Here is an 18,383-nt window from a genome sequence, read left to right on the forward strand (position 1 = left end):
CAGGTTTTCACTGGAGTTTACACTTGCTCCATCCATTTCGTGGTCAGTAGTCTCGCCTGTTATGTTCAGCGGATCATTTTTATCGATTTCGCGCCATTCCGCTACTTGCTCGACTACGGTGGGGTTGAGGAAGATTTGGCTGGTAGCAGTATGCTCGTCTGAAGAAGATTCGTCGAGGAGCGAAATCGGGGTTTCAACTCTCTTGGGTTGAGAAGCGCGTAGCTTCATCAGTTCAGCGTCCTTCTTAGCAATTTCTGCATTTCGGTTGGCCAGAGCCTTCTCCAAGCGTTCGACGGTTGTCGTGAGCCTGGCCACTTGTTGAACGAGATCCTCTATGGTGCCGTGGTTTCGTGTAACTTCGATTCGCTCGCTTATACTGCCAATCTTTAGCGCTTTCTCCATCTCATGGAGGCGTTTCTCCATGGCTTTGGAGTTGGCTTCGAGTCGGGCGTTGTCCTTTTTCAAAGCATTAATCTCGTCATCTTTGCTAGCATTCACGGCTCCCGAGTAGGTCGTTCGGCTGCTTGCCGAATTTGTCCGGGTCTCGAAGATCCGGCGAGCTTGGGGATAAGACACTCCTTCATCAATTCGAATTCTCTGAATGTCCACCTCGCGAAGGTACATCGGGCATTTCCGGCTTGAAACAGGATGGTCGTTTGTCTCACAGTGCTTGCAGTAAGCAGCCTCGGTGCACTGCTGCATGGGCTGCTCGGAGGTCTGTATTGAGGTGTCGGTTTGGCTTGCGTTAGCACGTTCGATAGAGACTCCTTCTGGGTTGTTGGATCCGGTGGTATGGTTTCTGGAACATCTTCCACAGACTCGAGTTGGCTGTTGGCACCGCTTTCCGGTGTGGCCATACTCCCAACAGTGGAAGCATAGCATCGGAGACGGATAGTAATTGCGTGTCCGACACCGCGACCAACCGAAATCGACGTGCGGAGGGATTACCGTTCCTGAAATCGTGAGGATGATCGTCGGTGTGTTTTCCCAGTCGCCGCTTGTGTTTTTCCTGCGAATTCGGCGAACAGCTTTGATTCCTTGTGGAGCCAACTGCGCGGTCAAGTAGTCGTCCGAGAGGCTAGTGACATCGGCGTTGGAGACAACGCACATACGCTGGTTCATCGTAGGATGCTCGATGATCTTGATTTCCGTTCCATCGGCTAGCTTGCTCATCGCTAGTAGACGCCTGAATTGATCCGGGCTTCTAACTTTGAGGACGTATGCCATTCCTCTGTTCTCCTTGAAGGCTCCGTCGATTTTGCCGCCTATGGCACTCTCGACCGACATCCGGAGGAGAAAAGGATCATGCGGTATGTTTCCGTAGACAGCCGCCATTCGAAGGTATTGGAGTTGACCTGATGTGCCTTCCGGGTCCATGAAGGACGGATATCTAGCCCCAGTGTACTCACCGTTAACCCAGTTCGAAGGTGCACCGCCTCCTCCAGGGCCCCCTGGGTCCCCGATGAGGGGCGGGAAGTTGGCCGCCAGCGCCATGCCGGCGGGAGACGAAACTTGTTTGACGAAACCTCAGATCAATGTTCCGAGGGACTGGGATTCCGGGAAAATATTCACTCGCGGAAAAGTTAAAGGGAAAGAAGGTTTTCTCACACGCGTAGGGTGAGGGAGACACCCGAATACGGCAAAGCACCGGCACGACTAACGTGCCCCTTCCTCCCTACCAAAAAACACTCTACTCTCCGTTGTCCCCGTGATTATTTCAGGTGTTCGCAAAATTTCGTGCCTCACTGTAGGCACACACTTTCAGAACGCACTGTTATGCTCCCCAGTCTTCCACCGATCACTTTTTTAATTTTGGGAAATTCCAAAAAATAATCCAAACTTTTCGGAACTTTTGTTTTTCTTCAAAGGTTGCTCTTTGGGTGTACCGCGGCTCTCACCACCGAAACGGTGAATGAAACCGCCTGGGAGGCGTTCTGTTAGTTGATTGTTTGCACTTTTTGGCACCTCGTGCCCACATGAAAATCACTTTTCTCAGCCGTTTTTCTTCCTATTTCCGTCAAAACTTCACTGTCCACTATACAAAAAGCACTTTCCGCGTCGACCGGTGTATGATTCGATTAAAGCGACCGCGAAAAAACAAGGTAAAATACTCGTTGTATTTCGAGCGCGCGCGCTATAATAAACGAATGAGACGGTGTGTCAAACTCCGATGGACGCAAACATATCCGGAGGAATTTAACCAGGAAATTCTGATCCCAGAAAAAGCTCCAATGGGTATACTAGAACGAACTACTGAAGGGATTTCAGAGGGATCCTCAGGAGAAAAAAGTGATATATCTTTAAAATGTCGCACATCAGGTTACAATAATGATCAAACCAAGAAAAATGACCAATGTAATCTAAACTGTTTCAAATATCATTCAATGAGATTGTTTCGTAAATTCATCAAGTTTGATGAGTCGTAATCCAGATTCGAAAACTGATAAAAAAAAAACTATCTACTTGGCTGGAGTGGCCGAAAGAAGACTTTGTGTAAATAATCAGACATGGTGAAAATACGCGAGTAAACCGATCAACGCTGTACGGGACCGCCACCGCCGTTGCGTACTACAACCGTGGAAAGAGTTTGCTGTGAGTGAACGGCTGCACGCTGGACCAGACCGAACCAGGTCCAGGTTCCTGCGCTCGCTACCAGAAATTGTATCGTTAAGGGCGAACGGGACGAATGAGGAAATACCCACCATTGATCTGTTGCTACTAAGATGGTAATCTCAGAATCTACTCATATTTTGGAACAAAACCTTATCATTGTGTATGTTCACTTGCAGTGCAAATGCTGATTGTTTTTCAGCCTCTTCTGTGCGATAGAAATCGAGATTACTATCTTCAAAATCGCGAGGAAAAGTGTCAAAAAGAGAGGGAAGATAGGAAAAATAACACAGCGTCCCGTATCACCTTAAACTCTTACGTTCGGTTTCGGTTACGGTTTTTGATTTGATCTGCTGGTCGTTTTTGTGTTTCTCAGTGCCCCATTATCTGGCGCAATTTAATACATTCTAAGCAATAATGCAAATTTAAGATGAGCACTTTGATAATATGTTTGTGGATTGAAGAATAATCCACTCATGTTACCAATGGACTTCTGCACATTTTATGCTGGCCTGACAATGCGAAAAGTTGACCAAAACGCTATTAGATAAATATGTGCAGTTGCATTTAATCGTTTCGGTGTCTTCTGCGCGGTCAAACTTTATCTAATCTGCGCACTTGTTGTAGAAGACACAAACATGATATGATGAACTGGCGACGATCTATGCGTGATAACCTGTAGAGCCCAACGCTGTAATCTGGCCACAGCGATAGCTGAGGTACCTTTAGACGGATTGAAGATCTCCTTTATAGCAGTGTTATCGGTCACCAACGTAAATTTAGCTCCGTATAGGTATTTGTGGAACTTGGTGATTCCAAACACGACCGCCAAACCTTCCTTGTGCACCTGGGCGTAATTTGCCTGAGCAGGTGTGAGGGTGGAGGAAGCAAAACATACAGGTTTTTCTACGTTATTCACCATATGTGAAAGGACGGCCCCGACACCATATGAACTGGCATCGACAGCTAAGATGATTGGCTTCAAAGGGTCAAATGGTTCAAGCAAGTTGTTCTCTAAGAGAAGACACTTGGTTTTCTCGAAGGCATCTTGACAATTTGAAGTCCAAACGAAACGACAGTTTTTTGTTAACAAGTCGTATAGGGGACGTAATTCAATCGACAGATTGGGTAGAAATCGGTGATAATAATTAAGTAAACCCAGGTAAGACTGCAATTGAGCAACGTTACTGGGTGCGGGGGCGTTGAGTATTGCCCTGACTTTCAATTCGCTGGGGCGAATACCATCGCTTGTGATAGTATAGCCGACATAGTCTATACTACTTTCGATAAATTGTGATTTGGCCAGGTTGATTTTGACGTTGTGATCGTTGAGCTTTTGTAGCACTTGGAAAAGGTTCCTTCGGCAGTCGTCTATGGACGATCCACCTACTATTATATCATCCAGGTAAGCAATTCCTGGTGTATCATCTAAAATCTGGTCGATGATCGACTGAAATATCGCGGGGGCGGATGTAATTCCGAATGGCATCCTAGTGAAACTAAATAATCCGCGATGAGTATTGATTGTACAAATCAAACGAGACGTTTCTGACAGCGAAACCTGCAAATATGCACCTGAAAGATCGATTTTGCAAAAGACCTTCCAGTTGGCCACTTTGGCCAAAATATCATCCACTCTTGGAAGAGGGTAATGATCAGCGGTAACATAACGATTGAGAGTGGCTTTGCCATCGAGGCAAATGCGCACTGTGCCATCTTTCTTTGGGACGCTCACTATTGGACTAGCCCATGGAGAAGTTTTCACTGGAACCAGAATTCCTTCTGAGACCAACTTCTCTAGTCCACTTTCGACTTTATCGCGAAGCAAATAGGGTACCGAATACGCTTTATGAAACACCGGCGTCGCGTTGGGTTTTAAAACGATTTCCGCGGAAAAACCGGTAATTGTATCCTTCGCGGTTTCGGACACGATTTTAGGGAATTTCGTCCTTAACTCCGATTCAAATGACGGTTGTAGGCTACTTACGGACTTATCGGAAAAGATCCTCCTCCACTCCGGATAGATGAGATCCAAGCCATCACGGCCCAGAAGCGGGTTCATCTCGCGGTCCGTGGGAATCACTATCAGGCTCAGCCGGCCGGATACTCCCGATGGGGCGACAACGTGGAGGGTGACGCTGCCTTTCGGACGAATGGTTTGACCTGAAACGGAAATATACTCTTGAGAAGTAGGAACTAGTGGACAATTTGAAAAACGATTCTGGTAAGTTTCCGCCGAGATGACGCTTCGGCAGGCTCCACAGTCGGCTTCAAATTCGAGACGTTGACCTTCGCACACCAGGGGTACGAATTCCGGTTGGTTTAGACGGTTCAAGGCGCTTGGACGGGCCTCTTTATCGCCGGAAGGGCGATTTTTCCGGACATTTGACTTTTCACCGGTACGATGGTCGACGCTTGACACTGGTACCGATGCTTTCGGGATCTCGAATAGATTCAGTCGCAGGACCTCCAATGCTTCTGACAATTCCGCTACTCGATTAGTTCCTCTGGCCTTCTTATGCTGATTTTGACTCGATGACGACTTCTTGGACTGACAAACTTTCGATGTGTGACCCTGTTTGCCACACGCGTAACACGTCCAACTTTGGGCAGGACACGTGGCTGGGTCATGCTGCCGACTGCAGCGAAAACACGACTTCCATGACTTCTGGTTCGATGACGTTTTCGTGTGGTCACTAAACTGTTTGCCTCGCTTGGGTTGCTGTTTTCTGCTATGCTGCTGGACTGCTGCGATTCTCGACGACGACGACACTGGATTTGACATCTCCTGATTTTGACTGAGTGCTGCCTCCCAGCTTCTCGCAAGAGAGCAAGCACTGTCGAACGTCAGCTGAGCTTCCGTGAGCAACCGTTTTCGTAGACTTTGGTCATAAATCCCTGCAACAAACTGGTCACGGAGGGCGTCCGGTAGAAAATCTCCGTATTTGCAGGACTGCGACGTTGCTTTCAAGCTGATTATAAAATCGGTGATGGACTGGGACGAATGTTGCTCGCACTTCCGAAATTTATATCTTTCGGCGACCACGTTGGTTGTAGGTGCGAGATGCTGTTTCAGCAAATCTACCAGGACTTGGTAGGACTTCTTGCGGGGGTCTTCTGGTGCACACAGCCTCACAGAGACGGTGTAGAGACTGGGACCAGCAACAGTGATTAACACCGGGACTTTCTTGTCGTCCGGAGTATCATTCACGAGGAAGAACATCTCTAGACGATTGATGTACTCCACAAAATTCTCCCCGACCACAAACGGCTCTATCTGACCGAACATGCCAGCTCTAATGACTGGAGCGGCGGCTGCAGCATTTCCTTCCATCTTCACTGCTTTCGACGTTGTTCCACTTGCACTGTCACCTTCCTCGTCACTGTTCGACATTTGAGGTTAGGTTCCTAACACGTGCTCTACCGACGGCGCAACACAATACACTACGCGAGACTATTCACTACCGCACTACTACCGTTTTTCCTCGTCGCCAAGTTGCTATGGCTTCGGAGAAGCAATAATTGCACGCGGACACAATTAGTTAAACTATTCACTTTATTTATTATAATTAGTTACACTAGTATTAGGCCAATTTCGGGTCGACTGATCGGTCCAACCGTCGGATGGTGAAAGAGACCGACTTCCGTTAGCGTACATCCAAGAAGCCTATTGCTATAAAATAGTCATTTTTGGTACTTCATGGTTGGTACCATTATTATAGTAATCGAGGGATACTACAGTTACCATTTGACTTGACTCAAATATGTCTGAGGGGAAAAAAGTGGCAGCTTGTTGAATATATTTTTAGAAATTATAATCATTTACAACCTATTGCAAATTTGTAACTAGCGCCGCCTAGAGATGAAATTTTGCATTAAATGGTAAAAAAAAAAAACTGTAAGCCCGTAACTTACCAAACAGTTTTGTCGAAGAAATTATCTTTCTAAGTAATCAGCGTCCTGAGATATTTAAAAACTAAAATTTACAGGCTCGCTTATGCCACCTATTAGTGTATTGCTGAACACATCAATACTCTAAGTATTCAACCCTGTCTGTTTGTCTCTGATATTTTAAGATGTGATGACTCTTAGCTTTTTTGAATTCACTGGTATGCGTTTGGTTCATCAAAATATTTGAGCAGTTCCCTGTGAACACTCTGCGGATGAACTGAGTGGTGTTTACTTTTTTTGAGTGGGTGCAGAAATTGTGCACTGGGATTATGACTTGCTGGCTCTCACTGCTCTCACGCAGGAGTCTAGTCACTCGCACACAAATTCTGCATGAGAGCAAATTTATATTTTTAATTGTGCGTTTTCCTCTCTTTCTTAGAATCTTGTGCTATATGAGATATACAAATTGCATGCTCCTAGCGCAACCTATGAGCAAAATTCAGAGTAAAACGACTCATAATTTATAAGTTCTTGCAACTTAGTTGTAGAATCTTTTTTTTTCTAAATAATCTGATTCCTGATGTATAAATGATTCAGAATGTGTATGCTCACTAGCGTCATCTAGTGACAGAGGTTAGATTCAAGCGATCCATTATCTGAAAATTCTTGACTTATCAAACATCTTTGCTGAAGATAGTAGAGACGATAAGAGAGTTATTAGGATGCTGGGATATTTTAAGTATGTATAAAATTGGCATACTCAGTAGCGCCACCTATGTAAGGATTTCCGAATCAAATTTTGCATCATCTGTAAATTCTTAACCTATGAAACAACTTTGCGAACACACCATCTTTTTATGTGATCAGGATAAAAAAAGACAATTACACCGTCTTCGACCATGCGGCCTCTACAGACTGAACAATACTAACATTTGACAACGGACAACACACATAACACCCAGCGGCCCAGTGGAGAATTTTTCGTTTGACGAAAAGTTTTCCCCGACTGGAGCGGGAATCGAACCCACACTCCGAGGCTTACGAGACACCTAAACGACTGACGCCGCTAACCGCTCGGCCACGAAGCCCACAATCCCAGGATCCTGAGATATAAGAGAATCTGGAGCAACAATTGAAAGGGGCATACAAGCATTGGTAAACAATGACTTCACACGTCGCTCCTGAGCCCCCCTCAGCTTATTCACAAAAACTAAGACCGTTATCAGATAGAGCAAACATCGATCTTTCGGATAACGGTGTTCATTTGCGTGGGCGGGCTGCTGTTATGCCCTACGGAGCATTTTCGAAAAAAGACACAAGGCCTCTTGGGCCCTTTTCAAATGTTGTTCCAGAGATGTACATTTAGCATGCTCACTAGCGCCACCTAAGTGTGGAGTTTCAAACCAAACGGCCCATTATCTGGAAGTACTTGACCAACACAACAACTTTCTCGAAGACGTCATCTTTCTAAGTGATAAGGATCCTGTGATGATATATATGACATATTATGAGATACAAAATTTACATACACACTAGCACCACCTAGTGGTGGAATTTCAAATCAATCGGTCCATTATCTGTAAGCGCTCGACTTACTGAGCAACTTTCCCGAAGACGTGAAGTTTCTACAAGCTCTAGATCTTCCGATAATTTCGTTTTAAGACATTATATTACTAAATTGTTAATTCCAAATAGCGCCATGTAGTGGGGAAATTTCGAATTAATCAATTCACCGCCAGATGGCGCTTGACCTACCAAACAAATATGACGAAAACATGAATATTCTAAAACAACAGAATAAAAAGATATAGAGAATTGAATCTGGTCCAAATGGACCCCAGGTATACAAAATCACCCGGTTCAACTTTGACATGGAATAAAAATCGAGGTATGCCACGAGATCAACTTTATTTTTGCTTTAATAATAGAACTAGGTCTAGTTTGAAGGTATTGCAAAAATAAAGTCAATATATTTTACCAAACTTGTTTGCCATTACTCCAAAGATGCCTGGGGTCCATTTGGACCCCAGGTATCCATTAGAGGGTTAAGGAGAGCTTCAAGGAGTGTTGAGGCGTTTCAAAAGGTGTAAAGTGGTTTCCGGGGACTTCTGGAAGGTTTAAGAGAAGCTAACTGCCTAATCAATAGAATTTCAGAGAGGTTTTAGGACGTTCTAAGGCAAAAGAAAAAAAATAGATTTTTTTCATGAATTCTACGTACAAGTTTCATGAAAAAACTATGCATTTCCGATATTCAACTTACAATAAGTTAGAAAATTGAAATTATGCAAACGTATTAGTTTTTTCATGTTTTCATGGATGAAGAAAACACTGTGTGTTCTATATTTTTATCAGAAAATTCAGAGAATTTGGCGTAACATATCCGAAAATCTGCTATACATGTTCTTAAGTTCAGCGGTTCCAGCAATCATAGTACTGCCTGCCTACTGCGTATTTTGACATGCAACTCCACTGAGAAGTTCCTTGAAAATCCATTTCTATGACAGCCCCCCTTTCAAGAGATGGGATGGGATTCATCGTGCTTAGAACCTTCTCCGTTCCAAATAACCCCGCATACTATTTTTTGTGCCAATCGGTCTAGCAGTTTCCGAGTCTATAAGGATCAGACGAACAGACAGACAGATATTCATTTATATATATGTGTATATTATTTAAATAAATTAAAAACTCACCAAGTATCACAATTCGAAGTTGCACTATATCTATTTTCTATTGAATGGCTGCAAATCCTTTTCAAAATATATATTTGGCCTTGTCTCAAAATTCATAGAATAAAAGCTGTTGCGTTTGATGTTCATGCATCCAGCAGAATCGTTGGGAAAACATGACATCAAATCAACTATTTCTATCCGCAATATGGTCACATATTTACTATTTGCTCAATAAACACATCACAATCGAACAGTTATTGTTTGACCAGAACCCATGTGCGTGTCTGTGGTGACAGACTTCCCATATCCTCATTTCCGGTCCATGGCCAGGCCATCGTCGTTACTGTGTGTCTTATCGTATTGGTATGTTGTGCCCATTCTACAAAATATGGCCATACGCAGATACCAACGTAGGTACCTACGTCTGGTTCTGTCGGCTTCGATGATCCACATATGAAACGAGCAAAAATAACATTTAATCCGGGAAAATTGAGCTTGACTTGCAATCGCTCACCCGTATGGCTCCAACGATGATTAAGCGTATTTGGCTGTCGAATATCCATAGGAATACAATTCGGAAGGGAAACAACGCTCCATCTCTCTCTCTATCTCTCCTCGGAAATCGGGCTGGGGTGTACGTATTTGCTTTCCTCCGATGTCACTAGGGTAAGGCGAAATATTTTTTTCTGCAGGCATCTATTTTTTCCAAATTTTTCAGAGCTGGAATAGTATTAATTTTCGTTTTTTTATTCTTTATTTGGTTACTGATTTTTATTTATTAATTTGTGCCACTTTTTATTGGTGTTAAGTTTTTATGTCATGTTGCTGCTTTATTGAGCTATTTACCTTTTAAATCCGCTTCTTTTTTTTGTTTTGACTTCTTTTATATAATTATTATCCTTTTAAACAATTTTGAAATTGGCTACTTACATATATCTTATGGTAGTGTTTCGATGTAAGATCACCCTAACGTACATTTTCCGTCTACCAAACCGCAGTAATAGCTAGTGGAGCTCGTCGCTCGTACCTACATATCATGATCGAAACGCTCGGTAAAACAGGCCGCAGGTGTTTGTGCGGAACGGGGCTGGGCAGAGTGATGTGGCACATTTGGTTAAAGTAAAACATACCTGAATATGATCGGAACGGTATTGGTACCAGCACCGCCACCGTCGCCGCCAATGAACGCCAGGTGAAAACCCATGGCGGTAAGAAATGTAAACAAAGAAAACATTCCGACGATGGTGCAGAAAGGTTTGCTTTTAATAAACGAGCCAATGATTTGGAAGCATTTTTCGTCGTTCGTGATTCTGGCTTTTCTTCTCGTTTTCCACGTGTCATTCGATCAATATGTGTTCTCATGTGTGCAAAAAAGCTAATATTCAGAATGTTCGATGATTCTACAGGTAGTGATAAAGAAAATACTGCCGTTCTGTTTCATAACAATAGGTTAGACTCATCTGAGTTAATTCAAAGCTGAATAAGTTATATTGCACAGAAACAGAAACAGAACAGAAAACTAAATTCAGAAAATAAGCTTATCGTGAATCGTCATAACAAACTCTCACGATAATTTCCCAGCTGATAACATTATTCGTTATCGCAGCAGACGATATGCAATAATCTTCTATATCAGTAACAGTACTTTACGGAGCTTTCCCATTAGATATAATCCCCGCTTATCGATTTCTCATCAGTCTCTGGGGATAATTCATTACAAATGTCTCGTTCCTGCAGCACTTCACTTGACGGTTATAAAATCTGAACCATGTAGGAAAGAAAAAAAATCACACCAGGCTTCTACTAGTCCTTATACTGAACGACGAAACACATGAACTGCAACCCTTGCAGCTAAAAGTATGTTGTACAAAAGGCAAAATACGTACACACTTAAAAAATAATCTCGGGCTCGGCTTTTCGCGCATCCGACTACCCAGCTAACTCAAAAACTGATATCTCAGTAAGAATTATGTTTTTTAGTTGATTAGGTATCAGCAAAACAGTTGCTGGATCTCAGTAATGAACTTTCAACGTTGCTGAGATTTCGGTAATGTTGTTGTTTGCGGAGCACTCGGCTGTCCGGATCTCAGCGAAAGTTTGAGAAACTGCTGAAATCCCGGCATTTCAGATTCAGACTGGCGTTCCTATCCACACGAACACGAAGCCCACCATTTCAAAGATTTAAGGGCAGGAAATTTTTCAACATAAAAATTCGCCTAAAATTATTTCTCAAGTTCCTGCAAACATGTTTCAACAGTTCTGGAGTTCCTTAATTTGAAAAGCCGTAAGTCGTAAATAAACCACACTGCAGAGTTCCACATATAAGTCTCAATGTCGATCAAATTTCCTGAAATTCTAGCAAGAACTCTGTGGAAAATTCTTCGCAATGTAGACAAATAAACACAAATAGTCAGCGGAAACTTTAAAATTCTGCATTAAAGAGTTTTGGAGTTCCTCTGGAAATCATACTAAGAATTTCTCCTGGAGTTGCGGTAAAATATCCTGATCAATTAAAATAAAAAAAGGTTAAGAAATTAAAAATTAATAAATATTTGTATTTCTCTAGCTCTGCAGTATTTTTTTTAAGGAATCACAACATTTCACATGCAGGAGACAATAGAGATAGTTCTTATGACAAAAAACACAAGTTTACAAAATAAAACGAAAGTCATGAACTTCCACCAACGGTTAAAATTTTTGGATAATTCGGTGCTGATTTTGAGACCATGCTTCAAAAAATTCAAAAAGTCAACAAATTTTCAATCTATTTGCACGATTAGAAAGCAGAATATAATATGTTCCAACCATTTGAACACACTTTTGGCGTCACTTTTATGGAAGTCGAGATATTGGTATATGGGACATTCTCCTTAAATTTTAGCATTTTTTTTTATAATAATGAAGATTTGTATTTGTTTTATTAAGGGCCGATTTCTTCACCCGGGCTTAAATTTTAAACCAGGCTTAGCAAAATTTTAAGCCAGGCTTAACCTTTTTTCGATTTCTTCACCTCGACTTAACCACTAAACCCGGTTTAATAAAGCTACGGTTTACGTTAAGTGTGGCTTATTTTAAGCGGTGCTCTGAGGTGGCTTAGCAGCGCTAAGCCAGGCCTAAGCCGCAAATTGCAGAGTTTGGGTTTCTTCACCTGCTTCATGGATACATTTTTGAAATAGCAGAAAATATTTTTAATGAAACATGTACACGACAACGATGCAATTGTAAAACTTTTGGATACGGATGGAGGCGATCATATAGAAAATGATAATCTACATCCAGCGGGTCGTCAATATAAAATATTCAACATCGGTTTTTGGGACAATCGAGTTTTTACATTAGATTGGAAGTCTTCAAAAAGGCACCGTGTTTGCAAATTTGTCATCCTGATTTGGAAATCGAAAGCACATTTGCATTGAAGTTTCTATTTATTTTAATCCAGTCCTTTATATAATGTCAGGTCACAATGAACAATGTTAAGGTTCAAGAGATATTATTTTCTTAACAAACAAATTACACTCAAAAAAATTCTTCTAATAACTTTTTATACACTGATTTTTTACAAAAACTTAGTTCAAAGCACGTTTAGCCCATCGAATATTCAACAATTTGACTCATAATTCTAAATATAAAAAGTATTATTCGTGGTGTACTTCTAAACATGACTTATTTTGAATACCTAATAGGGTGACGATGGCTATTATCGGCAGGTTTGTTCTCTTTGTCGTGGGGGTTTTTCGTTAGCCAAAAGGCCTGAAACATTGCCATATCATTCAGCTTAATTTGGAAGGATTTGTGGCCAACTTTGAGTTCAATAGGTTTCAAAAAACCTTTCATGACGACGAAAACAAAACAGCTGAAAATACATAAGTTCCACTACCTAAAAATGACGCAAGTGGATTTTAAATATCTTTTCGCAACTTAGCACTATGAAATTTGATTTATACTTGCCGTATCACAACGGACTAGTTTTTCATACTATACCAAAAAGTTGCAATATGATTCATAAGCACGATGGTACTGATAAAAATGATCATATTCTAGTGATTTGTTTTTCACTGCAAAAATGTTTTGCAATTCGTTTTAGAGGAATTCCTGGAGGAATCACAGATAAATTCCTGCAACAATTCCCGGATCCCTCAAAGAAAGTCCTGGATGAATTCATGAAAGAGCCTCTGAGGAGTGAGGATGTTCCTGGAAAAATCTCTTGATGTATTCCTGGATGATCTTGTGGAAGAATCTCTAGAGGAATCCCTGGAAAAATCCTGGAGGTATCTCGGAGTAATCCCTGAAAAAATTTCTGGAGAATTCCATGGAGGAAATCCTTTAGAATTTCTTGAAGAAATTCCTAGAGGAATCCCCGAAAGAAATTCCTGCAAGAAGGGATTTTTGGAAAAAAAAAAAAATGTGTAGGAATCGCAAATAAATTCCTGGAAGAATTCCCGAAGGGATTCCTTAAACAAATTCAGGAAGAATTCCTGAAGGAACCCCTGGAGGTGTGCCTAGAGGAATCCTTGGGGAAATTCCTTGAGGAATTCTGGGAGGAATCTCAGAGGAATTCAAGAAATTCCTGGATGATCTAGTGGAAAAATCTCTGAAAGAATCCTTTCAAAAAATCCTAAAGGAATTCCTGGAAGAGTTGCTAGAGGAAACTCTGAAGGTATTCTTGAAGGAATCTCTGGTAAAATCTCAAAGAAATTCCTGGACAAACACCTGAAGGAATTCCTTGAGGAATCAGGAGGGATCTCAGAGGAACTACTGGAGAAATTCCTAGATGTATTGCTGAAGGATCTTGTGGAAGAATCTCTGGGGAAATCCCTGGAAAAATTCCTGGAGGTACCCCAGAGGAAATGCTGAAGAAATCCCTGGAGAAACTCTTGGAGGAACCTTAGACGAATACCTGGAGAAAAACATGAAGGAATTCCTCGAGAAATTCTTGGAGAAATTCCTCTAGGAATCACTGGAATAATTCCTGAGGAATCCCTGGAAGAAATTCATGCAGGAATTCCTGTAGGAATCGTAGATAACTTTCTAGAGGAATTCCCGCAAGGACCCCTTAGAGAAAGTCCTTCAAAAATTCCTGAAGGAGCCCCTGGAGGTGTTCCTGGAGGAATCCCAAGGCATATTCCTGGAGGAATCTTAGAGAAAATTCTTTCAAAATGGTCTAGACTCTGAAGCATCACACGACCAACACATTTTCAAAAAGTCACTTTAACAAGGCGATAATGGAGATTATTTATTCGAAGGCAATTCTGGATATCAAAACATAAAGCAACATTGCAACGCCTTTTCTGCAATGTGGCACTCCAACTTTGTACAATGAAAGGCAAATTCGAACACCAAATGTTGTGGAACGATCATATGAAGTAGGTACTAAATCGAAGATCTTCGATACTAGCGTTGGGTAAAATATCAACAGTCTAGGTAGTTCATCATTATTAATTTCCTTCTGCATCCGAAAAATTTACCGAACGATTTCGCTTTTCCTGCTCAAATTTCAGCGGATGTTTTGTTGTTGTTACTCCATACTGCATATAACGGGCATTTCAAAATATCGGCGGCTTAAAATGACGTTTCTATTGGAAAGTCACTGGAATGATATGGGAAAATTCGTTAAGCTTGGCTTAGCGTAAGCCATCGCCTTCATTTGCTAAGCCGGTGTGAAGAAATGGAAATATTTAAACCTGGCTTAAACATTCGGCTTAACTTTAAGTGTGGTTTAAGATAAACCAGGCTTACGTCGTTAAGCCGGGTAGGTGAAGAAATCGGCCCTAAGAGATAAACAATTTCAAAATTCTTTCTCATCGTACCGTAATTTGGGGTAAAGTCAATCTCTTTTCCTCTATTCTTTTCAATAAATTAAGGTGCAGTGCATGTGATTCCGAACAAATATTGTTGATACATGTACTGAGTGAACCTTAGGCTGCGGCTTATTTTTCAAAAGTTGTTGAAACCGGTAGTTCGTAAGCTCTTCTGGATTCAAATGACATAAATAGAGAAACCTGAGGGCCCATATAGCCGAGGCGGTAAACGCACGGGTATTCAGCATGACCATGCTGAGGGTGACGGGTTCGATTCCCGGTCGGTCCAGGATCTTTTCGTAAAGGAAATTTCCTTGACTTCCTTGGGCATAGAGTATCTTCGTGCCTGCCACACGATATACACATGCAAAATGGTCATTGGCAGAGGAAGCTCTCAGTTAATAACTGTGGAAGTGCTCATAGAACACTAAGCTGAGAAGCAGGCTTTGTCCCAGGAGGACGTTACGCCAAGAAGAGAGAGAGAAATAGAGAAACCTCTGAGTTTGATCCAAAAATATTAAGATTTAGAGGTGACGCAATCGCCTCAAAGTTGAATTTTCGTGTAATAAAAAGGTGTTTTCACTTCGAGTGCCATAACTTTTTCAATTTTCAATCAATTTTCAATCTTTTCTTATGAATCTCTCACAAATTAAATGTCAAATGAACACGTAGAACATTCAACTTTTCCAAAGTCACGCAAAATATGAGTTTTTAAAGATTTAATTTATTTTTTCTTCTTCTTTACAAAAAAAAATAACTAAAGAGTCCGATAACTTTTCAACCGTTTGACCAATTTCAAATTTTTTAGCTTGCTTTTGTAGATATTTCTGTTGCCTATCTTTGTCCCAAACTAACTATTCGTCAAAGTAGTAATTTTTATGATACTTTTTACCAAAAGTCTTAAAACTTGATTTTTTCATGCAAAATTAGAGTTTTTGACAATTATTTGCAATTTTTACTCCAAACCAGATACTAAACATCATATTTTGGAATATAGAACACATTGAAGGATTTTTTTTTTCATTTTTTTTTTTCTCTCATTCAGAACATGAAAATATGTTTTGATTCAGAACCCTCCCAAAAATTGAAGTTTAGGGCTTCCATATGATTATTTAGAATAAATTTTTCACTTTAAGCCTGAAACTAAGCATGAAAACAATTAAAATTTCGCCAAAATTGAGATTTTTCTAATAAAATGCGTGTTTTTTGAATGGTTTTTGGTATTTATCCATTTCGAAACGATTTTGAAAGGTACAGTTTATTCACAGCATTCTTAGGCAACAAAAATACCTACAAAAGAAAGCTAAAAAATTGAAATTGGACACATGGTTAAAAATTTATAAGACTCTTAAGTTAAATTTTTTTGTAATAAGAAGAAAAAATAAATTAAATCTTTAAAAACTCATATTTTCTGAACTTTGGAAAAATTTATAATATTGTATGTGTTCTAACTTTGAGACGATTGCGCCACCTCTAGATCTCAATATTTTTGGCTCAAACTCAGAGGTTTCTTTATTTTTGTCATTTGAATCCAGAAGAGCTTAATAATTCCAGGTTTCAACTACTTTTGAAAAATATGCCGCAGCCTGGTGGACCTGTATCAAGTTCCGTAAACGAAATTCTTACGAGAAACTGCTACATTTTGTAAAAAAATGTTCAAATGGCTAAATTTGAAAACTTTCAGTCCGGGTTGTAATCAATCAATCAAGGACATAACATTCTAAAATTATTGAACAAACTAAATTTGGTGATGATCTGAATAAGTTTTAAATTCTTACAACTAGTGTATTTTGTATGTTAGAAACAAAATAGTTTAGTTTAGTAAGTTACAGAATAATCCACGTTAAACGAAGAGTATCGATTGTTTTGAAAGACAGTCTTTTTATCTATTTTATACACATCCAAAAAAGTCGATATTTTTATGTAAAATTTAGCACAATTAGCATACAAATCTTCAAAAATTCTTCAAATACATTCACACAATTGATTTACGTCTTAAGTTTTTCCATGGAAACAGAATTGTGATGCCCTCAGCTGTTGAAGGACGAGGATCCCATAGTGATCAACTTCACCCCGCTGATCAACTACCCCATTGCCCGTGTAGTTGCCGGCTTAGAATAGCACTACGGACCACCTGTTCCGGGGGTAAAAGTCCACCAAACAGGTAACCCCAATCCAAGGTGTCAGGCGACCCGTGCTGAGGGATGAATGGTTGAGGGGGTTTAAAACATGCTCGATCTTTAACGGAGCCCGTAGCGTGCGTAAGATCACCTTTTTGGGTTACGTTGCGGCGAAAAATCTACCAAACCGAACCCTAGTCCTAACTGCTTCCAACTAGTGGAGCAGCACATTTGAGTAATCAAAGGAAAACACTCTGGTCCTTATTACATTTTACACCTTGTTGAAAGTGTTAGGTCTCGGTTTTAGGTGTAGCCGAGATGGATCTTGAAACAAGGAAACATGGGTTAGTATTCCTAATCTTTTATTTGGTGTACACTGGTTTGAAACAGAAAGGACTAGGGTTTCGATGCATGGTCAATATCGGTATCATTTCTTGACGTTCTCGTTAAGGGATCCGATTTTGACTGAAAAAGGAGCGTGTTAAAAGCGGAACCTATCAATCAGAATCCTTCCTTGCGATTATGTTGAAAATGACTACTGTAACAAAACCGAATACTTTATAACTTCTCAATGGTGATAAAGTAATACGACATGCACTATACAAAGGACACGGGGTATACCACAATAGATCAAAATAGTGGTCGCAGTGGTTATGTCCCGAACAGAGAAAAAAAAAACTACCCCATCCCCAAGATTACGGTACATTTATATATGTTAGAGAGTTACAGTGACAATTTCAGCTCAATTGAAGCATTGGTTACGAGATTAATGAAGGCAGCTAATTTGCTAAAAAATAGAAACGGACTCTTTTTTATTCACAGTTTTGTGATTTCCCGGTTTTGATTTTTCTAATTTTTATTTGGAACCTACACTTTAATATTTCTCCCTGAAGCCTATTTGGTTTATTGATTTTTGGAGACGAAAACATTTAGAGAATTTGTGATCATTGTTGAAATATTTTGATTTTTTCGGAAAATGGTTATAGAATGCATTCAATTCCGATAAACTCTTATATTAAAGATATTGCATTCTTAGGGCTGAAAGACTCTCAAATAAAGATAAATTAATCAATGTTGCATTCTTAAAGAATTATCTGAGACGTGAAAAAAAATAGATGATTTTTTTTGAAAAATGTTAATACACTTCACAAGATATATAGTTCTAATTATCAACTAAAAATAAAATTTTGATTGCCAAGGAAAGAAAAGAAATACAAAAATGGTCAAACTTTACAACGCCTTAACCATTTGACACCAGCGATGAAACCGAGTATAACAAACGTGTTAGAGACCAG

General features: G+C 40.4%; 1 protein-coding gene across 2 annotated transcripts in view; it reads right to left on the bottom strand.

Moving 5' to 3' along the window:
- Nucleotides 1-18,383, bottom strand: part of LOC109416238 (protein qui-1) — a 378,767-nt gene that overhangs the window by 297,276 nt on the left and 63,108 nt on the right. The gene's annotated exons all lie outside the window — the stretch shown is intronic.

The sequence above is a fragment of the Aedes albopictus genome, chromosome 2, assembly GCF_035046485.1.
Source record: "Aedes albopictus strain Foshan chromosome 2, AalbF5, whole genome shotgun sequence".
NCBI lineage: Eukaryota > Metazoa > Arthropoda > Insecta > Diptera > Culicidae > Aedes > Aedes albopictus.